Genomic DNA, 26046 nt, shown 5'->3' on the forward strand with positions numbered 1-26046 from the left:
AGTAAATCTCTGCTGGCCAGGCAGTCATCAATCAGCTCCAGAACATCCGCCTTTCTGCTCCTTGGAAAGGGCTGATCTTCTCCCTTTCTGGGTTTCTATCTTCTGAGTCTCTGCGTTTTTTTAGGGCTTTATACCTTTCATTGACAGCATTTGTTTTTCTTGAATCCTTGAGTTGGTAACTATCACTGCCTGAACAATTTTACTTCTGTTTGTGTTTTTTGCTTTTTTTATCTTCACTGGCTTTAACTTTTGTAGTTTGTTACAGCTCAGCAACAGTTTTCTCCGATCGAGAGTCACCCAGCTGTGTTACACAAAACCAGGTGTTTGGTCACAGGAGGATGAACCCCTTGGCCATGGGTCACAGGGTCTTATATGCTTTATGCATATCTTTATCTGGTAATTTGATCAAGGTCATGTAGATGTGCAGACCTCCATCTGGGCTGGGGATACATATATTCTTGAAGTGATCTCCTTGCCTCTCCCGCTTCCTCCCTCTATTTCCATCATCTTTCAATCAGCCTTGCAAAAACCCAGATGAACCTCTACAATATATTGTGATCAATGTCATCTAAATCATAGCTGGACTGAATAAAATGCTATAAACAATGATGTGTTTCTTTTTCCTTTCTTTCTTTTTTTCCACACGGCACAGAAATGATAGATCTCAAAATGAAAATGTCAGCATCTTCTCTTGTTATATCTTGTTATTTCTTCTGTGTGTAGCCATTAAATCAATCTCTCTACAAGATCATTAGGAAAGTTTTAAATTGGTCAATTCTGTCCACTCAAATTAAATAGAATATATACGTTTCGGCTGTGGAATTGTCATTTAGTTTTTTAGCCCATTCCCAAATTTTAAAGGCCAACAAGGGGGAAGTAATTGAACATCCAACCTGTTATTTGCTTTTCATTGAAAAGACAGTGATAAGGTAAAGGGTACAAAAGAACAGGCAATATAAATGTTTATGTTGCAGATGTCTACGTCTGAACTGTCACTCTAACCCCCTATGTATTCTGTGTAAGAAATTGTTATATGCTTTCATCCTAAAGCAAATATCTAAAATGGGTCAGATGAAATACATCCTAAATATGCCTATTTCTCTTTAGTTAACATAAATGAATGGAGAATGACTACTTTACATGAAGAGCTGCAATATCGCTGTCTTAAGTTAGTTGAAGTGAGTCCTATGCATAGTATTTTAATGATTAAATGAATAGGTTTGATGCTGAAGAAAGAGAAATTAAGAAGGGAATGGAAGAAAGAATTTACTGTGGGAATCTTTTCAATACTTGAAAGTGCTGTTCAGGGAAATGGGGACTTGGCATACATAATTGTTTCATTATTTCTTTTTTTTCCAAGGGAGCTTATGAGAGCAGTATTTTTTTAAATAAAGAAAGCTGCTGAAGCAATATGGCAAGTCTGCAGTGATTTTATTATAGAAAAGAGGAACTGGGGGAATGAGTAGCACTTTGTTAATCTTTAAAAAAGAGACTTAGAGAAACGTGAAAAAGATTTTGAGTGTTTTTTTTTCTCCATGATAAAATTCTGCAAGAATACCTTTAAATGGAATAGCATAAATAGCATTTTATCTCCCTTAAAGAATGTAGAAAGTGTTATCATTAAATGTTGTCCAGAAGAAACTTTCACAAAACAAAAAATCTCATTATTGACAACAAAACTGAGGGTGAAATTTAGAAATGGCAGCCAATTTTTGAAGCCTGCAGCTGCAGAAGTCTTACTCCTATTTGTCAGACTGAAGAAGACATACTAGAGACATTACACAAATTATAGATGAGTAGGTATTGCCAAATCCTATGTTTTTACCTCTGAACCATATCTTGATTTTAAAAATTGTTTAAAAAATAATAGAAGATATGAAAATGTATATGGAAAGATATGAAAATAAGATATGAAATGTATACGGAAAAAAATCAACTTCCAAAGATTTATTTTAAATAAATAAAAACCCGATGATGGAAAGTGAACTCATTGAACTACTGGTTCGGTGATTATTTATGCCAGGGTATGGATATCAGCTCCTTGTTAAAAGCAAGCACTGTATCAATGATGCTTTATGCTTCCTTATCTGGTACATACTGCAGCAATGTTCTTCAAGGATTCACAAACTCATAGGATATACTATCTTTATTAAAAGATATTAAAATTTTCCACCTGTTCTGTTGAGTCTATTCTATGAGATTGTGTGCATGCATCAGAACTTGGGGTCCAAATTTTTAGCTTTTAATCAAAAGAGCTCTAGGCAATTTGAAAATCATTCATTAGAACCTGTTCTTCAACAGCTTTAACTGATTGAAGAGCTCACTTTTCTGAAGGACCATGTCATGGGTTCCTCTGCTTTTAAGTGTGTGATTTGAGAGACCTTTCAGAGCTCACCCAGTTGAAGATACCACTGATTTCAGCTGATGCTTTTAATGGCCAGTTCACATACAAATTAGCCTGTGATGATTGCTGTTCTTAGGTGCTTTGCAACTGTTACGGGGAGTCTGCCAAGCAACTGTACAGTTTCCTCCAGTAAAGAGAGAACATCCCATGTGAGAGGACTCCTCAAGAAATCCGAGATGGCACAGATTTCTCCATGTCATGCTCCTCTCCTTCCCTCCCAGACACACATACCCATCACTCCTAAGTGCGGCTGCAGGATAAAGGGAAGTGCTGTGGCCATGCTAACGTGGGGAAGAGAACAAGTATGGACTTCTGCAGCCAGGAATGAAGTTAGACCTGTCCCCATCTCCCTACCAGGCTCAGTGTGTGTGACAGTGTTCATTTCTGTCCTGTTTTACAGGTTAGGCCCTCTCCCCCACATCTTAAATTGAGAAACTGTGATTTAAAAGCCAGTTTCAACCTTAAACTCATTTTGAATTATTTATCAATGAAACAAGAGTAAATGAAAATTAGATAACATTATGGGAATTTCAGTGTTTTCCAAATTAATTAGCAATCTTGGAGATTAGAAAAGTGCGTGTGGTATGTTACCCAAGCAGATCAATGGTATGGTTCAGTTATCCATTCGATTACAGAAACTAATGGAATTCTTATTCTATTTCACTGATCCATCAGTGCTCAACTACTGTAGTTCCAAACCCTGCAACCAAGAAAAAAATATTGAAAGTCTTTTATTTTCTTTGAAATCAAAATACAGCATAATTTTATAAGCAGTACTAGAAGACTTGAATCTTTTCTTAACCATAAAAAAAAGATCTCATAACCGAATTTTTGATCCATGAACAGACTACATACCAAACTGTGGGTAAATGACAGTATAACATAATATATGTATGGGATTTTTAACTTTATACATTGCTGTTAAATACACACACACACACACACACACACACACACACACACACACGTGTATGCATATATATATATTTATATGTAGGAATTTTAATTGTCTGATGAAACAATAGAATATAAGAGAAACAAAAATGGTCAACTTTGGAAAATTAAGTCTTCAAAATCTAGAAAATATCAGCTTCAACATTTGAGTTTATTGATGAAAATAACAGACAATTTGTTTTTGAATTTTAATTATGGGGAATCTACTGTTGCCTTTCAACCAAGTTTGTATTTCAGTACAGTTCCTGTGATGGCTTCTCAATGTCATATCAAACGGACAGTGAGATATCTTGAAATTTTCATTTGAATAAGGGTTTTTTTGAGAAAACAGAACAAAAATATACAAATAAAGTTATTATTATGGAGCAAGAGAAGATAACATTTAAACATGTAGGTTATTCAGAACCTTGACTGCTGAGCTAGAATTGAAAAATATCTTGGCCCATTAAAAATACTACATCAGGGCAGTATTAACCAATGAAGAAGCAAACAGGATTTCTAAATATATCAGAACCTTTCAAATGTTCATCATGACAAAAATCCTCAGATATCTTTGAGGTTTACCCCTGGTTCAGCTGTACATTTGCCAAAGTATTCCATCTTATTTAAGATAAGGTAAGAGTTGTAGTAGAGAGAAACATCAAAGTCGATGAAAATGTGTTGTTCCTGGTTTTGTATAGACTTAAATTTCTTGGTCTGGGGTGAGCTGTGGGTTCACAAACATGAGTTCATACTCGAGTCCTCACACTATGCACTCACAATACGGACACAAGCAGCTTGAGCCACCAGGTTGGGATAAACAGAAGAGCAGAAAGCAGCATAAGCAGACATGGGTCGTTATAACATTATGACTGTGGATTAAGAGTGAGAAAGAGAAAGGAACAGCACACAAAGACAGAAAGAGGTGTTCCTCTGCAGCAGTAGTGGAAAGGCAGGGTACCCAGCAAACCTCTTTCCAAAAGAGGCAGTTTTGACTAATTCGAGACAATATTTTATTTGCAGATTTGGTGCTCCTTGCTTCCTCCCACTGCTCTCCTGGTCAGTCCAGGATGGTAATTTCACATCAGATTTAATATTAGTTTTGTGAAGGGGAGACTTCAAATAGGAGTTTTTTTCAATTCTTTCCCAGATTAAAGTTCCCAGTTATGGAAATTTTACACCACAGTGAACCATTCAAAATTTTCAAAACATAAAGGATAATTTTTGGTCATGAATCCATTGACTGTTATGATCTCAAGTAGTTTTTCTTCAATAATGATTTGTTTAATTCTCATAGCACATCCATGAAACTTATTCACCCAAGTGCAAAATGGAAGTGTTAAGCAATACAAAAGCAAAAGAATCAAATCTCGCTTTGAGATTTTGAATAGCTCTAGATATACTTTCTAATACGTTTGCTCCATTTTTTACAAAAACGGTATATGTTAATTGAATTCTCTTTGAATGACAGTTTGGCACTTAAGCATAAGTTTAAATTTTCTGTTAGATGGTGAGGGACTTATGTATGTGTTTAGCAGAACACCTGCTTTGGAGGTCAACAAGAAACAAGCACTGGAGCTGCCAGTGTATGATAGCACATGACCATGTCAAGACCCTCACAGCAGTGGCACTTTCTCTGCAGAATATATCTCAGGAACCCTGTTAATGATTCCCAGTTTTGCTCAGGAAATATCCTTGCCTATACCAGGAGGTTGCTTCCTCACATTCTTAACCTCCAGATGACTATATAGCCTATATATGTATTTAAGTACTTTGCTGAGTTGAGGCCTGTGAGACTGAGAAGACTGGAAACTGGAGCTAGGAAGAAAATACTTTATATATTGGAAGCACAGTAAAAGGAGACAATATTAGGTGGCATGACAACGTTTTATGTTAAAATCTCTGCTTTCTTTTTATGTAATTCATTAGGAAAGAGCTAGTGAACCTGTGATCTGTTTAGTATACTTGTGTGTATCTAGATACCTCATTTATCTTCTCAAATCCCTGTCTGCTTTCCTTGAGAGTACTTTCTTGCATGGGAGAAAAGTGCTAAAATTAAACAAATATGTGGCCTCAGAGAGACTCAGAAAAAGCAATTTTTCTTCATTTCAGTCCTGGTTGTTTATGAAATATGTATGAGGCACAAAAGCTGCAGCTGCACCCACACAGGATCCTACATCTGTTGGTTAAAGTCAAAACAAAACAACTGTACCAAGAATAATCAAAAACAACAAATGCAAAGCTTTCTCTTGAAAATTTCCTGATTTAAATCTGGGGGAAATATTAATGTCTATATGCTTTTTTGAGTTGATACTCCTGAATGTTGTTTCTTGTGGGGCCTTGTATTACCAGCCACTGAAAATGAAGCTTTATTAACACCTTGTGGCAAACAGTTGTGTTCACTGTGTATTGAATCGTTACCTAATTGTCTCATAACCATGAATTCATTTGCTCCAATGACTTCATGGCTCCAGTGGCTTCAGTTACTGAGACAAACAGAGCCGTCTGCAAATTGTGCCTCTTGCTTTCAATCTTGATGCCACAGTAGAAAAAAAACAAGATTATTTATAATCAAGTCATGTGGATACAGCTTTTCAGGTTTGCCAAAATTTGTGGCTTTTTTTGTCTACTAATATAACTGCATGCATATGATTACTCGGTACTGAATGTCAGGTTACACAAGAAGGATACTCATCTGTCTGACTGCATCATCCTGGCTACTCTGCCTTGGGAAGCTGGCAGGTAAGAAGAACAGGGAGAGTTTGATGGTTGGTGCTGTATAAACACCTCAGACATGTGGCACTGTAAGTTATTATAGCTACTTGATCTAGTAAAAGAACTTAATAAGATTAAATTTAATAATTGCATTGCTATTTTTCAGACAGTTGAGTTGCTAAATCTGTTTTAACGTTCTGGGGTTGAAAATACATTGTACACATTTCATGACATAGTTTTTCTAAACAGGTGTCAGGGTGCCTAGAGCTTTTCATAAGGACATTTCCTACTACTGTCCAAATTCGGTTTCCTTTCTGTTATTCAAGAAATTCCTAATTTTTCAAGAAACAGACAACTGGAATTTGAAGTTAGGACATAACACCTTTTCCCAGCACTAGATTCTTGCAGCATGTAAACATTCACCAATCTCTTGGGATAAAATTTCCTCCCATGAATAATTCACCTCCGGTGTTTTGTCAAGTAGCAATCCTCTAATAATGCATATGACTTCCTGAGAATTTGACATTTTTTCTGTCTTCAAAGTAGGTGGCTGAAACTGATAAGGTTATTTTCTTTCCTGAAATGAGAATATGAAATATTGTAGAATATTTGAGAGGTGAACAAAATTTATTTCCATTTTTCAGTTTTCTGTGTTAGTATAATGTGTTTACACAATAATAAGATTTTTCTATATTTTCTATATCTGTCATTTTGATTTTAAGTATGTAACTATATGTTATCATAACTACACCTAACTATGAAATATATTAATTCATATATTAATATATGGAATACAATTTATATTTTGAGAAAAACACTTAGATTCTATGTCTCTCTTTGGAGAGTGAGTGCTCATAACACTCGGTCATGGAGAGAGAGGGAGACAAGAGTGGGAGAGGTGAGGAAAGAAAGTAAATAAATTCACCTCTGTTCTCCCCTGAGACTTGTGCTCAGTCCTTGTATTAACCTAAGAAAGGGAATCATTTTCCTGGCTGTGTATTTATTATCCAAGCAGTTCAAGCATATAGTAAGAGAGTATGGCAAAGTTTCTATTTATGGACTGTGTAAGCAAGATGAACATTTCTACATGGTGCTGGGAATACCTGCATATAGCAAATGCAAGACGAAATGTCTGGCTACAATGTTTCCTGGTATTATCCTGCACACTTTTGCAAAAAATATACCAGTTTATATGGTGAACTTCTGTTGTTAATATAGTTGATAGTCAAACTTTACAGAAGTTTTCTTCCTTATTCATGACTTCCAACCCTTCTTTTACAAGCTCTGGGCTCATAAACCTAATTTTTACTTCAGGCTCAATTTTCACACTGTGATCAGTTTCAGGGCAAGCATTTTTTTTGTTTCCTTTGCATCTTTGTGGTTAGCTTTGGTAACCCAAAATCTTTCTTCATGCTTTCTTCAATATTCTATACCAATTCTGTACTGAAATTCTACACTGAAATTCTGTACTGAATTCTGTACTGAAAAATGAGGTTTAAATTACCAGTTACATTGTTCAGGGCTCCTCAAAAAATCTCCAATTGACTTATGGGCTGAATCAGCCTTCCCTTTACTCATGCAAAGAATGAATGAAACAAAGGGTGGCCAAAGATCAGTATCCTCTCTTTAAGAGCAGAGAGGAGTGGATACTTAGGGGAAGAACACAAGAAGCAATGCAAGCATAGGGAAGATGAGGACTGCTGAATCCAGTATCCCATCTCACAGAATGCAAAAAAAAGGAATTTTCAGGGAAAATTGCAATGCTTTTAATCCTTATAGTTACAAAGTATGAAGTATGATCTATGTTCCAAAAGTATGATCTATGTTCCAAAATGTAGGTTAGCATTAGCTTTTGTAACTCTGGATACTTTTGTTATCCACAGAAATATCCAACGCCCAATTGCATCTTCTACAGTTCTGATCTCAGGTATTGTGGCTATGAGTTCCACAATTTAATTGTGCTCCATGTGAAAAATCATTTTTCACTTGTTCTAATCAAGTAATCAATCAATTGAACACATGTATGTTTTTACAATAGGAAGCAGAGAGAACAGAAAACAGAAGCTGTTGGTCTGCCTTTGCCAAGTAATTCAGCTTTTGCTATGGCTCCCTCTCTCTTACTGCAATATCTGTTCTTCACCCAAGGGGTCTGATTCTGAACATATTAAAAATAGATACCACCAAAGTTATAGATCACAGTCATTTTGGCTTTGATGTGGTGGTAAGAGGATGTTAATATTTCTAAGTAAAAACTAGAACTAAATCATTTCTGTAGTAAATTACTGCAGTATTGGTGTTAGTGCCTCATTTTTCACATATTGTGTACTTTGTATAAAATATGTTGACACTGGGGAGATCTTGGAGGATGCAAGTAGACTGTTGTATATAGGCAAAATCTTTCAAAGTGTTATAGGTACCTGTTGCTACTATGCAATCCTATGTAGGACAGGCAGGAGATAGCACTGCTCTTTTTGCACAGTGATTTAAAAAGGAATCACTATAGTTTAATTTTACATGTGAAAGAGTATCAAAAGTCAGGCAATCCAATTTTAACCCCATTTTGTTTTGTTCTAAAAATCTCAGATGGACATATGGACCAAGAGTTGCAGTAACTTGAGTTTACAAAGGAAGCCTTTAGGAAATTTGTGCCCAATTCATAGTGAAGCATAAGGACACCTAGATCAATGAGAGCCCCTGTAAATTACTGGAAAGCCCCCAAAAGGTTTTGTTTCTCTTTTATAATAATTATCCCACTAAATAAGAATGTTTTACATTGTAAATAGAGGGTCAAAAAACTTCTACATTTATTTAGTTTTAAAATACTAAAAGCAGCTGTTCAAGGTCTAGAACTCTACCACTAAGTTAAAGAATAACAAGCTAGAGCTCACTTCTGCAAACACTGTTGTCATCATGCATTAAATAAACAGAATCCTAAATCCTGATGGAGTTAGAGTGGGTGAGACTGAGTTTAATTTTGTCAAATCTTTGTCATCTTTAATTTGCTGGAATACTTAGTTATACAGAGCTGCAAGGGACTATGTAATCAAGCAGCTATATACTGGGTATCTGCAGTTTCTTCCATATGCTCCCAAGCTGATCAAAACATTTCTGCCCACGAAAGAGAAAAAATTAGGACCTGAAAGGATCAATATTATGACTAAAAAGTGTCCTGGGGGCATCAAGGGCAGCACCGTGCCTTCAACCTATGTAACAGCAGATTATTCTCAGATCTGTCAAGAAGCGAAGCAGCTCCTAGAGACAAAGATCAATGAGAAATTATTTTCAGGTTTAAGAAGATCTTTTGCCTACCACTATGACATCTGGCACTGTCACAGGAAATGACATAGGAAAGTGATGCAGTAGATTTCTTTGTAGCACATGTATTAGCAGGTTTCTGCAGAATGTTATGCAGCAATGTACTCGGTTTCTGACCTGGCTCTGAAACTCGCTTTTGCACAAATGGCCAGATAAGGCCTTCACAAAGCCTGATGTTCACAAGGGGTAATAGAACACCTGTGAGCTGCTGAAGTAATCTATTTCTTCTGTAGTCCGACAGACTTTGTCCATGTAATTGTACTGAGATTGGCATGTATTGTTGGAAATATGGCATGTGAGAACTCAAAATTTCACCCTTCCTTGATGTTTCATGACCCTCAGCGCCTTTTGTATGCATACAGAAAAATGCTCTTTGTCCTAGATATATTTTCACTTTGATGTAGTTGAGGACTTAGCTCTTTCTACAACGAACAGAGTCGGATTAAAACTAAAAAAAAAGAAAAAACATTACATTTAAAAGGAATTGAAAAGAATTGTTACTTTGATTTTACTTATTCACTCCCCCAAATACTTTAACTGCAACTTTAACTAAATGTATTCTATAACCACTGTATTATCTTGTTCAATAAATATTTCTTTAAAATACACACTTTTGTAATTTAGCATGAATTTTGATGATATCATACAGTCATTGTGGGTTTTTTTACTGCTTTCTACTTAGTTCCTTAATTATTGCATCTGCTCTACAAAAACAAAACCAGCATTAAAAAAATCTTATGTGCCAGATTACAAGTTATTGTATTAACCTGCTGTATATGTATTCAACTGTCTGTATATATAAAATAAAAATAATACTGAAAATATTCATTAAAACTGAGTAAAGATAAAAACAATTGGAAATATCATGAATTTGGAAATACTGTAAAGGACTAATGATTTACCCATTTCCCATTACACTGAATCTTACCTAGCTTACTCATATAGGCTGTTCTGTTGAACTTAGGAAAAACAGTAATGAAAAAGAACTCTTAAATTTGAGTGATAACATTGGTTGAAAGCATTTCTCTTCTCTAATCATTTTTCTTCTGGAGGTTAAGACCCCAACCATCTGGATTCACCAGTTTCTGCCCTTTTGGCTAGGTGTCACTAGTTTCTGATCCTTCTCTTCCTTCTGATAAATTGAGCTCAGATACATTAATATTTCTTGGTAATAACTTGATGAGATTGTTTTATGGGTCTCCTGCTACTTCTGTCTTTTTACCTGCAGCTCTAAGTTATGACTTAACAGAATTAATTTTCTGGCCAAATCCTTGTCCTAAATTACGTCGTCAAAAATATAAGTCAGGAATTCAATTTTTTAGCAGCCAGTGCAGCTCTATAACCTGTGCACAAAAAAGAACAAATCATGCCTTTTAGCTTGGATATAATGTTGGAGTTTTCAAATCTTAGGAAATACTATCTTTGACATTTATTTCTTTTTCTGTTTAAATAAAAATTCCACAAAATAAAACTTAAAATTTTTAAATGAAAAAATGCCATTCTGGAAAAAATGTTGGCATTTAATGTATTAATGAAATTTGCATTTCTATTATTTTTCAGTTCTAATATATTTTATTTTTAATTAATTCACAATTTTTCAATAGTCATGCATTTGATATGGTAGTAGGCTGTCATATCAAATTCTGTAACAATCATATATCATATCATACTACTGAAATACAAGAATTTAGAACATTAGAACTGGAAGGATCCCCTGGATAATCAAGATGAATGCCTTATCACTTACTACGTTATAGAGTTCCATTTATAACTGGGTCAAACACATCTTTCCAGAGCAAATCATATCCTCTCTGCTTTGCAAGGAGATGGCTGGAAACATTGGTGTTTTGAAAGAGAGATTAAGATGAGTACTAATTTGAAGAAACATTGTTTACTGTATTCTAATGTCAGCATGGAATCATTTCACTAAAATATCAGTAACCTATTGCACATGCTGTACTTTTTTCTCATGGCTTGATTGTGTAAATAAGAAAAGGAAAATAAAAAATCTTAAAGTGAAAATTTCACTGCAAGATACTCTGGAGAGAGGCATGACAACTAAAATAACAAAGGTCAGAAAGAAATTAAAAGGATGTAACAGTTATTATTTGACTTAGAAATCATGAAGTTTAAAAAAACCCAACAACTCATAGTTTGTGGTTCTGGTACATGATCTTTGAAAATACAGAGTAGGCAACAATACATAAAACCAGAAGCTCTTTCAAGATCAGAATAAAGTACCTAGGAGAGTATATAAAAAGAATTCTCAATATCTTTGTGTTTACTGCTTTAATATCAATCCAGCTGTTCAGTGAAGAAGCAATCACTACTCAGTTGATATATTTATAACAAACTGATGCAATCCCTAGAAGACTGACACATAAGACAGACACATAGTTCCTTCCCTTGATGTTATACCTAATCTCCCATGTCATGCTGTACCCTTCCCATCTCATGTACAATTTTGAAAAGGAGCCTAGAGCTATTACTGTTTTCAGGAAATGCTAAATTTCAAACAGTTATCAGCTATTACCATGGAATACATTTCTCCTAGTTTCACTTACTAGCATCCACCTACTTGGCCCAGTGACAGCCCACAGAAAGAGACACTAAGAAAGAGGTCCGTTAGCGTTAAACTACATGCAGAAAATGGGATTTAGTAAATGTTGTGAAAACAAAGAGCTTCTCCCAAAAGTGAACTCAATCTCTTTACAACTAAGCTTCAAAATATTTGTACACCCAAGAAAAGGCATGATTGACAGATCACTTTGGCACTATTTTTATTACAGTGGTTTAAAGCCTTTTAAAGAGCTGCACTTTCTGAATGCAGCAGAATGCTCAGTTCAGCCTACATTACATTAACACAGCGTCAAGGCTGCAAAGCGAAAAGGCACAAAAGGTGAGGAAATGTGAAAGCAAAGTTTGCAATGTGACTTTGCTGAGCATCCTGTGGTAATAGAATGATACAGAAGACTTGCACATATGGGTGTTTTTCATGTTAGATAATGTCACTGGAATGGGAGGGAGACATTTTTAGCTCTCAGGGGCATTTTTAACTCTCTTCCTTCCCTCAAGCATCTTCTAACTACTGTTTCTGCCTCCTACTTGGCAGACCTGCACAGACCATTCTCCGAGCTGCAGCAGCAGCTATCAACTCAGATCAGGCATATTTGCTTCAATTTGATGCCCCTCTCTGACCCTGCCTTTGCTGCAGGTCACAGGAGAAAAGAGATGGACTCACAAATGGACACAGCCTCTCTACTTGCCCTAGGCTGGTGTGACCCTCTGGGCATTATACATCTTTAATTTGATGCAGACTATTCAATATCCATTGATGTTTGTGTAATTCTCCAGTTCAGGAGACTGAGCATTTGCAGCCCTTATCAATTAGCTTGGGCTGAATTTACAGCAGGAGGAAACCATCTTGATTCTAGAGAACAGACACAGTATCCGCGGGATTGAGAGGGTAAGATTTATGGGAAGATGTAATATATTTCATTCAAACATTTTAATAAAGGCTATTTTCATTCCTTTTTTTCAATTTGCCATTATTTGCCTTATTTTTGCCCAAGACCACATGTAATACAAATGCAAAAGCTCCAATTAGCTCCTTGACATCAATTTAGGAAATCTATGTCACTACAAAAGGAAATGAATTCCTTTGCTTTCTTGGTGGAATGTGTATGTTTCTGGAATGTGGGAGAGTGTTATTGGTCTTTTTTTTCTCTTTTTTGTTCCTTCTAAAGCCTACCCTACAAGCCTCTCTCATTTGATTAGCTTGACGAGGTGATTAAGGGCTCTATGATTTGCCTCTCCAGTTTTACACTCCTTGTGAAGGCTGACAGAGAGGAATAAAGAACATACAACTTGAGAGCAATTCCCACAACCCAAATTCAAACTTCTACCTACATGGCAGGGCAGAAAATGAGACAGTGAACCTGAGCATTTCTGAATCTTTTCATGTATTCTTTCAGTGCTCACAAACATGGATATTTTCAGAATACAGAAGGAAGAAGCTAGATTGTGCTGGCTTTGCTCATTCAATATCCAGGTTTTTATAATAACAGATTATTGAAGAAAGCTGCAATGTGTCAATGCACAGTGAAAATGCACTGAACTGAAAGACGAATGTGCACAAACCATGCATCTCCTTTTTCAATTGTAGCATTCATATGTTATTCATGTATTATTTGTTTGAACTGAGAAAAATTTAGATATTAATACCATCCTTTTTTAATGTCACTTAGCAGTATTTCAATATCTACTTTCCTATTGCAGACACTAAGAGCAAGTTTTTATATATTCTCTGTCAGAAAGAGAACAATAATAAATCTCAAGAAAAAAGACTCCCCGCTTTTAATTTATATCACTCTGAAAAATCACTGTCCATTTTGTTGGTTGCCCACTATGCACCCATATGAAAACATATTCAAAATGTTTTGTTTAGGAAAGGATGGCATATCAAGCCAAACACAACCCTGTGCTGAATCACAGAATCACAGAATGGCTGAGGTTGGAAGGGACCTCTGGAGATCATCTAGTCCAACCCTCCTGCTCAAGCACGGTCACCTAGAGCACCTTGCACAGGATCGCGTCCAAGAGGGTTTTGAATATCTCCAGAGAAGGAGACTCCACAACCTCTCTGGGCAACCTGTTCCAGTGCTCTGTCACCCTCACAGTGAAAAAGTATTTCCTCATGTTCAGATGGAACTGTCTGTGTTTCAGTTTGTGCCTGTTGCCTCGCGTCCTGTCACTGGGCACCACTGAAAAGAGTCTGGCTCCATCCTCTTGACACCCTCCCTTCAGATATTTGTATACATTAATAAGATCTCCTCTCAGCCTTCTCTCCTCCAGGCTAAACAGGCCAAGCTCTCTCAGCCTTTCCTCATAAGAGAGATGCTCCAGTCCCCTAATCATCTTTGTAGCCCTTCGCTGGACTTGCTCCAGTAGTGCCACATCCCTCTTGTACTGGGCAGCCCAGAACTGGACGCAGACTCCAGATGTGGCCTCACCAGTGCTGAGTAGAGGGGGAGAATCACCTCCCTCGACCTGCTGGCAACACTCTTCCTGATGCACCCCAGGATACCATTGGCCTTCTTGGCCACAAGGGCACATTGCTGCCTCATGCTTAACTTGGTGTCCACCAGCACTCCCAGGTCCTTCTCGGCAGAGCTGCTTTCCAGCAGGTCAACCCCCAACCTGTACTGGTGCATGGGGTTATTCCTCCCTAGGTGCAGGACCCTGCACTTGCCTTTGTTGAACTTCATGAGGTTCCTCTCCGCCCACCTCTCCAGCCTGTCCAAGTCTCTCTGAATGGCAGCACAGCCCTCTGGTGTATCAGCCACTCCTCCCAGTTTTGTATTGTCAGCAAACTTGCTGAGGGTGCGCTCTGTCCCTTCATCCAGGTCACTGATGAAGAAGTTGAACAAGACTGGACCCAGGACTGACCCCTGGGGGACACCGCTAGCTACAGGCCTCCAGCTAGACTCTGTGCCCTCTGATCTCTGCCTTCCAGCCAGCTCTCAATCCACCTCACTGTCCACTCAGCTAGCCCACACTTCCTGAGCTTATCTGCGAGGATGTTATGGGAGACAGTGCTGAAAGCCTTGCTGAAGTCAAGGGAGACAACATCCACTGCTCTCCCCTCATCTACCCAGCCAGTCATTCCATCAGAGAAGGATATCAGATTGGTTAAGCATGATTTCCCCTTGGTGAAGCCATGTTGACTACTCCTGATCACCTTCTTGTCCTCCACATGCTTGGAGATGGCCTCCAGGATGAGCTGCTCCATCACCTTTCCAGGGATGCAGGTGAGGCTGACTGGCCTGTAGTTCCCTGGGTCCTCCTTCTTGCCCTTTTTGAAGACTGAGGTGACATTGGCTTTCTTCCAGTCTTCAGGCACCTCTCCTGATCTCCATGACCTTTCAAAGATGATGGAGAGTGGCTTAGCAAGAACGTTCACCAGCTCCCTCAGCACTCGTGGGTGCATCCCATTGGGGCCCATGGATTTGTGGGTGTCAAGTTTGCTTAAATGATCTCTAACCCGATCCTCCTCCACCAAGGGAAAGTCTTCCTTTCTCCAGACTTTCTCTCTTGCCTCCAGGGTCTGGGATTCCTGAGGGCTGGCCTGAGCAGTAAAGACTGAAGCAAAGAAGGCATTCAGTAACTCTGCCTTCTCTGCATCCTTTGTCACCAGGGCACCCACCCCATTCAGCAGTAGGCCCACATTTTCCCTAGTCTTCCTCTTGCTACTGATGTACTTGAAGAAGCCCTTCTTGTTGTCCTTGACATCTCTTGCCAGATTTAATTCCAAACAGGCCTCAGCCTTCCTCGTCGCATCCCTGCATACTCTGACAACGTTCCTATATCCCTCCCAAGTGGCTTGTCCCCCTTTCCACTTTCTGTATACCTCCTTCTTCTGGTTGAGTTTTGCCAGGAAAATATGTCTCTTTTATGCAAATATGATTGTGTTCAAGATGTGAGGTTATCTAAGCCTCCTATACTGAAATGTCCAACAATATGCTAGATCATGAATCTTTAAACAAACTTTCAAAGGGGGAATACATAAATGTGAACACAACACGTAAGAACACAACATCTAAAAAAATTCAAAGCAACAGGCCTTCAGCTGTGCCTGTTTCCTCTGGTAGGAAGGTGGGCATAGTTTTATAATGACATAGTTTATGGGCATAGGCATGGGCATAGTATGTCTAGCAGAACTCCCAATCTTGTATCAACTGATGGATATTAAAGAATTAAAGAATCATTCCTTCTATGTGTTACCCCCAAAAATAAGAAGACCTGTATCTCTGCTTGCTCCTTTAAGGCCAGATTGACTAGCTAGGTAGCTTGAATAAGAATTTCTTATAGAGCTACATGAATAATTCATTCTTTGATCCCTGACCAAACTGAAAAAAGCACTGTTCTTGTTTCAAGTCAAACACCTTTTTCCTGCTTGGAAAAACAATAAAACATAGCTTGGGGCTTGATCTAGGTAGCTTATTCCACTAAAACAACATTTTTCTTTTTTCAAGTTTCTTAAAGCCTTTGTTATTTCTATAGAATGAATAAACTTTAAATTAGATGTTTTAGAGTAAAAAATTGAAATATCTTGACCTTCAAAGCAACACTCTTAAAAAGTTTAAACCGTCACTAAATTCAGCACACCTCTGCAAATGCATCCAGTCAGTTTTAAATGGAATTTTCCAAATCCTATACTTGCTTTTTCTTCCTAATTCTAGTTCATAATCCTTCATTCAACAATATGAGGCTTGTCAAGCTTCTCAATAAATATGTTTAGATGTGAGTGACCTAAACTGAAGAATGGCTTACCTGTAGACTGGAACCTGGATAGACAGCAGACTGCATGAGAATCCTTCATGAGCAGCTTGAATTGGGAAAAAGGCAGCACAAAAAGTCTCCTCATTTTTCAGTTTTCTCTTCAGGTGAAGAGAGCAAGGTCCAGCAAGGTATTTTGGCATATAATTAGGGTTAAAACCAAAACCTTCAAGAAGTTATGTAGGACTATTTTTATTTTTGGTTCCTTCTTTGAAGGTCTTCCTTAACACTCTTGGTCCAGCAACTGTTTTGACATCACTTGTGGAAAACTTTCAGTAGTTCTGCCAGCTTTCCCCTGGTGAGCAATCTCTTTACTGTCTTCCCTAGACCTATTTTTTTTCAATATAAACTAGCTAGCAAGTAAACTTCTTCACTAATGCCTGTCTTTCACATCATTTTTCTTAGGTAAACTTCTTGACTGCTCTAGTCTATTTGAGTCTTCCAGCTTTGTCTGTCCTTCTGGTATTGTCCCACCTCCCTAGATGTTTTTCAGTTGATCCAGCTACCTGCTTTACTTAGAGAACTCCTGCAGACACTGAAGTTGTACACCCGCTGTTGCTCTCTATTTGTCAATCTAATATGTAGATAATTTGCACCTGTTCTATCACAGGTTAGCCATCTGTGATGTATTAAGCTGGTAACACATTTTTTAGTGTAAAAGAAGCAAATGTAGAGAGGATATTTATATTGGATATTTCAGTGGTGTTATTTTCTGGATTTATCAGGAAATATAACTAAGCTGTTTAGGGCAGCTGATTATGACTAGATCTCTTTCTATTGTCTTTCCATTTGCATTTTCAGATCCCTTGTTTGATGTTATTTTTAACTTCCTTGTATTTTTTTTATTATTATTATTATTGTATGTGAGAGTAAAGTGCATTCAACACTCATGAGAATCTCTTTTCCTGGTAGGCACTGTCACATATGACATTGTCCATTACACTTTGTAAAGATGACACAAAACTCCTCAGTGTCTGTTTAGATGATGTAATTGAATTAATCACTTATAGCAAGCTGCTCATGAGAGGGGAGTAAAGTAACAAATGTCAAACCTCTGCCAGGAGACAATAAGACATCACTGGGAAAAAGTGAGTTTGTATTATGCCAATGGCAAACCTGGGAATAGGCTTCATATTTCATGTCAGATTTGTCTTTCTATCTCACAAAATTGAATAGATACACTAGGTGCACTGAGAAAAAAAATTAGAAGTCATTAATGATAATACCAACTGCCAAGACTTACGAGTGATTAGATAATTGCCAAAGATTCTGTGTGTTCTTTGCTTGATTTTTCTCTTCTTTTTTTTTCCCCCAGTCCACATTATCAAAAATGTGGATAGGAACTGAAATACATTAGAGCATCCCTCAGTGTAGCTCCCTCAGCTGTTTGATAGCTGTAGATCTTAAAATGTCACAAACTGTTTGGTTTCCACTAGATATGGCTTTTTACAATGAGAGATATTCTCTTGGGGTCATAAGATGACACTGGGTACCCAATACAGCAGCCAAGAGACAACATAAAAACTACTTTGCATTGTGGTATTGATGAGATGTTCAGAGGAAATAAAGGGAATAAAGAAATGAGGCTTTTTTGCAATGTATTCTAGCCTGAAATTACTCTTCAGCTTCTATATCTTTGTTGCTTTGTATCATAGGATCTCAAGCTGCTTTACTAAAGCCCAACCATAGGTCAGGAATGTGTTTCTGCAAGTTGTTATCCTTTGTAATTGTTTCAAATCAGTATAACTTTGTTATTCAATAGAGCTAGTTAAACATTACTATTAAAAAGATTGCTTAATTCATTCTAATTTAATGTTCCCCTTTTAGAGCCAGACTGTAAACCCATTAGGTGCATTTCAGAGCATTTACTTTTTTGACTGATCTTTCTGAAAGAGTTGCATGTTTGAATAACTGCTTGCCAGCAGGAATAGGAATCTCCTACTTTAAACTTTCTGAGACATATACTTCTCAATTGATTTCAAGAATGAAGGAATTAAGTCCAAATAATGTTGATTATCAATGGGAATTTCTGAGAACATTTAATAAATAGCTGAAGAGAATATATAAGAAAAAATATAAGGTTTGGATTTTGCCCTTTTGTATTAACTGCATGTGATATCTGCCAAATAAAAACAAATCAAAAATAACTCTACTGTGTTCAGAAGAAGGAGCCAAAAAGATAAGATATTACAAACAAATAGGATGCATCTCAGTTTCAAAAGAAACTGGGAAGTGAACGGAGGAAGAAAAGCAACATGTACATCTGAGTATGTAGTGGTGAAAAAAAGTATAAATTTTTAAAAATCTGTTTTTATTTTTGATACATGAACCTTGATTTAGAATGTTAGGACTTGTTGGTTATTAGTCTCTGTAGGTTGTTCTCTTTCAATTTTATTAGTTTATCAGCTTTTACAAGTTCATCACAGACACAGATTTTAATGTCATAAAAGAATAGGAAAAATCTCTTCCTCAGAATGATTAAGTATCTCAGCTCATTGCCTTTCACACAAATGTACAAGGCAAGGCTTACACAGTTATCAGACAGTGAAGGGGGAATAGCTAATTTCAGTTCCCATTAAAACATTGCATTAAGTAAATTATGAGAGAACTGAGTGTTTGAGTAGTTAAAATGCACAGCCAGCTGCTTTGCAAGATGTTTTAATTATTTTATCAAAAAAACCCTTCATGGTCATTGGTACGTGTCCACAGAGCAATGAATTGGTTAAGTTATTTTACTAGATAATTTGCATTAGGTCCTTGGATTTTAACTTTTTTGAATATAGACAATTTTATGGAAGAATCCCCTCAGGAGGCTCCTGATGGCACTTAATTTGGCCTTCTTCAATGTCAAATATGCTATGAACAAGCTTCTTCATAGTGGAAGAAGAGAAATACTTAATATGCTTTGAAATATTGAATATATGCCATGAATATTGAAATATTGAATATGTCCCATGAATTTTGTTATCTTTAAGGGACAAATTCTACTCTCTATTTTCTTTGTTCTTAATTCCTCTGTGATTGTAAAGAGCATTTCTGAGCAAAGACAATAGTTCATATTTTACTATGTAAACACAGAAGATAAAACTAACAGATTGTATACCACATAAACATTAAAATAATTTCTCAGAAGCTGCACAGGCTGATCTTTACTCCTTGTTATAAATGCTTTTATCACAAATGAAAGTGTATTTGTAATAATATTAAAAAACAGAATTGTTAATAAAAATATAATGCCATATTATTGCAGCTTCCCAGACTGTTAAAATATTCAAGACTAAACCTATCAGACTTCCATCCTACCAAAGTGCCTAAATCAGAGTCACAACTGCAATGTCTATGTGCCTCTCACCTGCTTCTGTATGTCTCTCACTTTTTTTTTTTTCTTTCAGTAAAATGAATTCAAGGACAGATTTCCCTTTTTACCCTTTTTGGGGGGTCTATTTTTCTAGACATTTCTGGAGGTATTGTGTCTTTAAAGGCTATTTGTCATAAACGAGTCTGCTGTGAATAACTGAGCTATTCAAGTCTTTCTTAGTGGTTAATATCTTTCATTTAAAACTGTCTTCTGAAAGAATGGATTTGTGGCTTATCATGATGCCATGGCATAGATTTGATTTTTCCCCTCATAACCTAGAGCTATGCAATGCACATGCTAGAACATATGACTAAAATCCACAGGAATTCAGTTTGGGGGCAGAGAGGCAAGCAAAGTATCCTGGACTGATGTCCTTTTCATCTTAGCTTTGGAAGTTTGACTCCTAAAGGTCACTACTATTCCCCTGCTTCAGCTTTCTCAGCATAGATCATACCACAGCTCTAAATATCAAATAGCACAAGCTGTTTTCCCTTTCTTGTGTAGCTTCCTCCAGGAGAGCAAGATGTCCAGTCTACCTTTTCCAAAGTAACATGACAGCAGTCCATTCCTTTAACAGCTCCCACTGGAGTTATCCGTTCCTCCCACTAAAGTAAAATATCTCCTTCTCTGGCAGTGGGAAGTTATGACCTGGATTTTCACAAGTGATCAGTGAGTAATGTACTACTCCATTTTTCAAACGCATAGTTTTAGGAAAAGTCTGGGTTTCGGAGAGCAGATTTTCAGTGTTTCACTCTAAACTGTTTCACTTTGGCTATCCCAAATCACCAGTCACTTTTGAAAACATAGACCAGAGTCTCTAGAATATCACCTTAGAAGGCATAAGGATAACTAATTGTTACCTCTCAGCAGCAGGAGAAAAAATCCCACTGCAAATGAAGCAGTTTCTTACAACTCTGGTAGTGAGCACACAGAAAAGTTGGAAGACACTCTGTGACAGCCCTCCACTGCTATGAATCCACTATCAAGGTGTTATAGTAATTTGAGTAAGTGCTGTTTTTTTCCACGTCTCCTGAAGGAGTTTGCCTTTCTTGTAGCTGGAAACTGAAAAACTGTAGCTGATTCCTGAAAAGATTTTAACAGTCCTGTAGTGTGTTTTTCTGCTTAAAATCTCATTAATCTGCATTGTGTAACTGCACTGATTGTCACAGTACTGAACAATGCATACAGCAATCAGCAGGGCAACTCACAGAATAAGGTTGTTGCCATCTCTCCTTAAACCTTGCTGTCTCTTGTGTCCCTCTTCAGAGTCATTGCAGGCAGAAATTCCTGGAGAGACCTCATTGTTTCTGATGGGAAAGAATGATGGAACTTGAGGTTTAAAGCATTGAAAAAAAAAAAAAAAAAAAAGCACACAGGAACCTGTAAAAGTTCCATTGCTATTCCTTGGAATTTCCTTTCCTTTTATTTCAGATCAAATATGTCTTCACTTGTATGGTGAAAGCTGAGAGATAATAGTCAAGTGGGCAAAGACATATATGTCTGTATGTATATATGTATATGTGTATATATATGTATATATGTGTATATATATGCCTATAATTACATTACTATCCAAGGATTTTAACAATAAATGATTCTGCAAAGTGGCAGGAACTTTAAAATTTAAACTATAAAAGGACATGTTCTTGACTTATTCCCATTAGTCTTCTGATGGACTGGAGAAGGAATCCATGTTTATCAATGCTGACAGTAATCATCCAGGAAAAGAAAGTGATAACCTTTAACATGTCAAGCTGCTTAAACTTAAAATATACAGTTTCTGAGGTGCTGACAAGTAAGTTAACTAATAAGAGCTCTACTGGAACGCACTGACACTGCGCTGACAGGCTCCAAATCAGCATGAGGTCAAGGTGACTTAGAACCTTGTACCAATTATCTGTTCGATATATAATGGTCTCCTATAACTGTCATGTTTGCAGAAGGAGAAGGGAGGATGAGGAAAGATACCTTAATGAGATGTATAGTACCATGGTCTCTGGTGCTCCGAACCTGGCATGTGTCACGGATACTGCAGAGGAGTGGAGAATCACTCCTACCTTCATCCTGCTCAGGGTGCAGTATATTTGCCTGGCTGCATGGGTTCTCTCAAGGTGTGCTAGGTCTGACTGGATTTAGAGCTGACAGAAACTGGAATGATGTTACTTGGTGCAGAAGAATCTATCAAAAAAACAGAGTATGAATGCAAACTGACATGATATGAATCATTTTTACGCCAGCAATAAATAACAAGAACAAAAATAAACCCAACAAGTTTCCTAGCAGTCACCTGGCAGCATGTAAAGGACAATTTTGTAAATATTTACAGTTATAGCCTTTGCCAGTGAGATCATAACAGGTATTGTTAACAATGTCCAACTTAACAGATCAGCCACATACAGTTACTAATCTTGAAATATTGATGAAAATTATAAACAAACATCTTGATGAAAAACTGAGAACAAAATACAAGTTCAGATATTATATAATACCCAAAAGTTTTTAGTTTTGGTATAACTTTTTTATTCATTTCATTATCACAAAACAGAACTAAAACTCTTTAGGGATGAAAACAGAAAACTATTTCAAAAGAAATATTAAACTTGAATTAAAAACTCATTTTAATATTAGAACACTATTTTGGAAATAAATAGTCTGACTGATGCTACAACTAATCATCTGTATTGCCCAAACCCTCCTGGATTAAACACAAATAAATCCCCAAAGCTATTTGTGTATAGAAATGAATAGATAAAGCTTTTGAACAGCTTACCTAACACAGTGGAATTGAAATAAAGAGGAGGTGAACTAGTTCAGGATATTAATCCCATCCCTCACTGTCCCAAAATCAAACTAACCAGAAAATGAAATGAATTTTAATTCCAAATAGAAGTTCAAGGAGGCAAATTATTTCCTCTTCTTTATCTATGAATTTACTTTGAAAACCTCTAATTCCCTAATTGCAATCAGCTGCTGACTTTTGAAAATAGTGTGAGACAATCTCCTTTGGTAAAACTGCTTAAAAAATATCCTCATAATCAAAGTAAAACTGTGAAAGGAGTTCACTGTCTTAGAGCATTCCTGATATTCTTTTCCCATCATTCCTTCTGCTTTCTCCTTTTCTAGGAAAGGCTCGTAGTCTGGAGAGAAATGATTCATTGATTGAAATATAACAGTGGTCATTAGAAATACTGGGGAAAAAAAAACATTTTCACTTTTTGAGTCCACTTGCAAACAACTTACACTGTAATTTGGTAATGGCAATATAAACATGGATTTAACACTCCGTTATCTTGAAGATCTCACAGTAATTTTCCTATAGCTTAACTCTAAGGGTAAAACGTGTGTAATTTTTTGTAGAAAATTTAAGGTATTTTATTCAACAAATCTCTTCACAAACAACAACCTGAACTCTAAATTATCTTGGCAAAATGAATTCTTCCTTGCTCTATTCCTAGAATTACCTTAAATTATTCTAAAATTGATACTAAAATGCTAAAAATGATTTGGAAATTTCTGTTTCACTGACCAGGTATAATAACTTGCAGAGATGAAGGACTGTGAATGTATTCAACAAGATAGAAAGCATTCTCTGAATGGTTGTTTACAGGATTCAAGAAGCCAATCCCTGTTAAAAATTAAGTGAAAAATTCTCCTTTCTTTCATCTGTGCTCAAACCCATTCTTGGATTGTTTTCTCAAGTCAATATCTCACAATGTGTCTTTTGTAAGTCTGGACATTGATTAACAATTTTCCACCGAGGAAGAAGAAGAAGAAAGGGAGGAAGCTGAACATACTACAATGTCATGATCCAGATGCTAGCTGAAAAAGCACATATTATTTTTCTCCTCAGCAATAGCACAGCAAAGACAAACCAGCCTGCTTGGGATAACCCACCCCTGACTGCCCTCTTTCACACCTGCGAGTACAAAAGAACAAACATGTACAGGCAGAATACTAAAATTTTGTCTTAGCTCTGTGGGAGAATTTGATGCAGACACTAGTAAGGCTGAGATGTGAATATAAAGAGTATAAACCTTCTGAGTTGTTTGTTTTTTATTTTTTTATTATAGGTGAAAAATAATGGGACAGATATTGAGTAGACAAAACCAGTTGATCTCTATTGACTCTGTTGAGTTGAACTCTATTGACTTGAACGATAAGAATGATAAGAAACTCCACAGAATCTGATAGCCTTGTACTGGAGTGAAACAAGCATAACAGATGAGAATCTAACATCTGGGTATAATCTGATTTATCAGTTAAATTTATCATTCACACTTAAGCTCAGAACAAGACTGAGGATCTCAGACTGGATCTGATCACTGTAGTACCTTTCCCTAGGAAGAAACAAAGCGAAACAAAACAAAAACTGGGGAACAAATTCCCAATGAGTATTATTGTGATATGCAGAACTTCAGTGCCTGAGAGTTACATTCTTGACTATGGGAATGCTATTCACGGGGCTAAGTTGATTACCCATTCCCCAGGTAACTGATGGTACCTGTGCTGGGGTCCATGAGGTAGCACTTAGAGCACTACTGCAATAACAAAGTCAGTCATAAAAAAAGTTAGAGATGGTGCCCTCTACATCATGCCTGGACTGATGTTAATCAAAGTTTCTGTGTGATACCTCATTCAGCTTTGATGTTGAATGCAAAACTTTCTTGCTTTTAAGAGTGTAGACTGTGCTGACTTAGAAGATGCACCTTTCTATCCTCTTTTAGTTCTTTTTAGAAAATCCATTTTTTCATTCTCACCATAGTACAGTCCCTGTTTGTATTTCATGTTGTAGACTGGCTTTGCTAATTACTCATGAAGTGGGAGATCTGAGTTCTGGATCTCTCTCAGCTGAACTGCAGAACATTCAATGTATCCTAATGCTAGAGGACTAGGCTTAAAGGAACTATTGCATATTTGGGAGAAACTACTGAAAAAAACCAAATGAATACATGTCTACTCTTGCTTGCCTGGCATTGTAGGTGAGTGTTACTTCTTCCAGAGGTGTTTCCATTTTACGTCGGTATGCCAAAACAAAAATCAGGCCCAAGAAATCCAAAAAGGGTGCTCAGGAATGAAATCAGCAATGTAAAATTATTGACTGGCTATATTAAACAGAGAATAAAGTTCACGAACTTGACATCATTGAAAGCAATATTTGACCGTAAAGGCTGTATATATGAAGGGCACTTAAGCGTTCCTGTGTCTAACTTCTAGATGCTGTTCCGGCTGGCAGAATATAAACACCAGTGCATGGAGAGAGATGCGTCTGAAGCACAGGACAGGCAGACAAGTGCCAAGACGATCCCCCCAAGATAACTAGTGGGAAATGCTGAAGTGGAATGCTGTTACATCTCTTTTCTGAAAGGGTGTTTGCTGCCCAGCATTCTCACAAAGACTGAAGGAGGATATACTTACTGGCCTATAAGGCAGTTTGAGACTTGCAAATATGGCCCTAAAACTTATATTGGTACGTAGCCTAGAATATAAATAATGAAGTCTTTAAAAAAATCCTGAGTCTTAATAAACTTATTTGCATAAAAGAGAGGCATTCATGCCCCAGAAACTTTGCAGAAAAAAGGGGCTAATGAAGTTTTTGTTCTGGTGGCTTTTTTTCTTTTGCTGTTATTGCTAATCAATTTTTAAATGCATTTTTTAAAATAAAGGTTTTATCCTTTGCACAGACATAAACCTTTTGCTGAATGACACAATGACAAGAAGGGAAACTACAGCTTAATTGTTAGAAGAAAAACCCATATGGAAAAAAAAGTCTTGTATGCATTAAGAGAAACAGTCAGTAAGAGGATATACATAATTTTAAAAGAAAAAGAAAGTGAAATCCAACACAAATGGGTAAAAATTGTCCCTCAGCCACTTAAATTCAAATAAATACTTTGTGAAAGTTCATTTTAAGGCCATTCATGCATTTGACAACTTAAGTAATTTTAAAGAATTTAAATGGTTAAGTAATTAAATTAAAATAATT

This window comes from Apteryx mantelli, chromosome 2 (genome assembly GCF_036417845.1).
Source record: "Apteryx mantelli isolate bAptMan1 chromosome 2, bAptMan1.hap1, whole genome shotgun sequence".
In the NCBI taxonomy this organism is placed as follows: Eukaryota; Metazoa; Chordata; class Aves; order Apterygiformes; family Apterygidae; genus Apteryx; species Apteryx mantelli.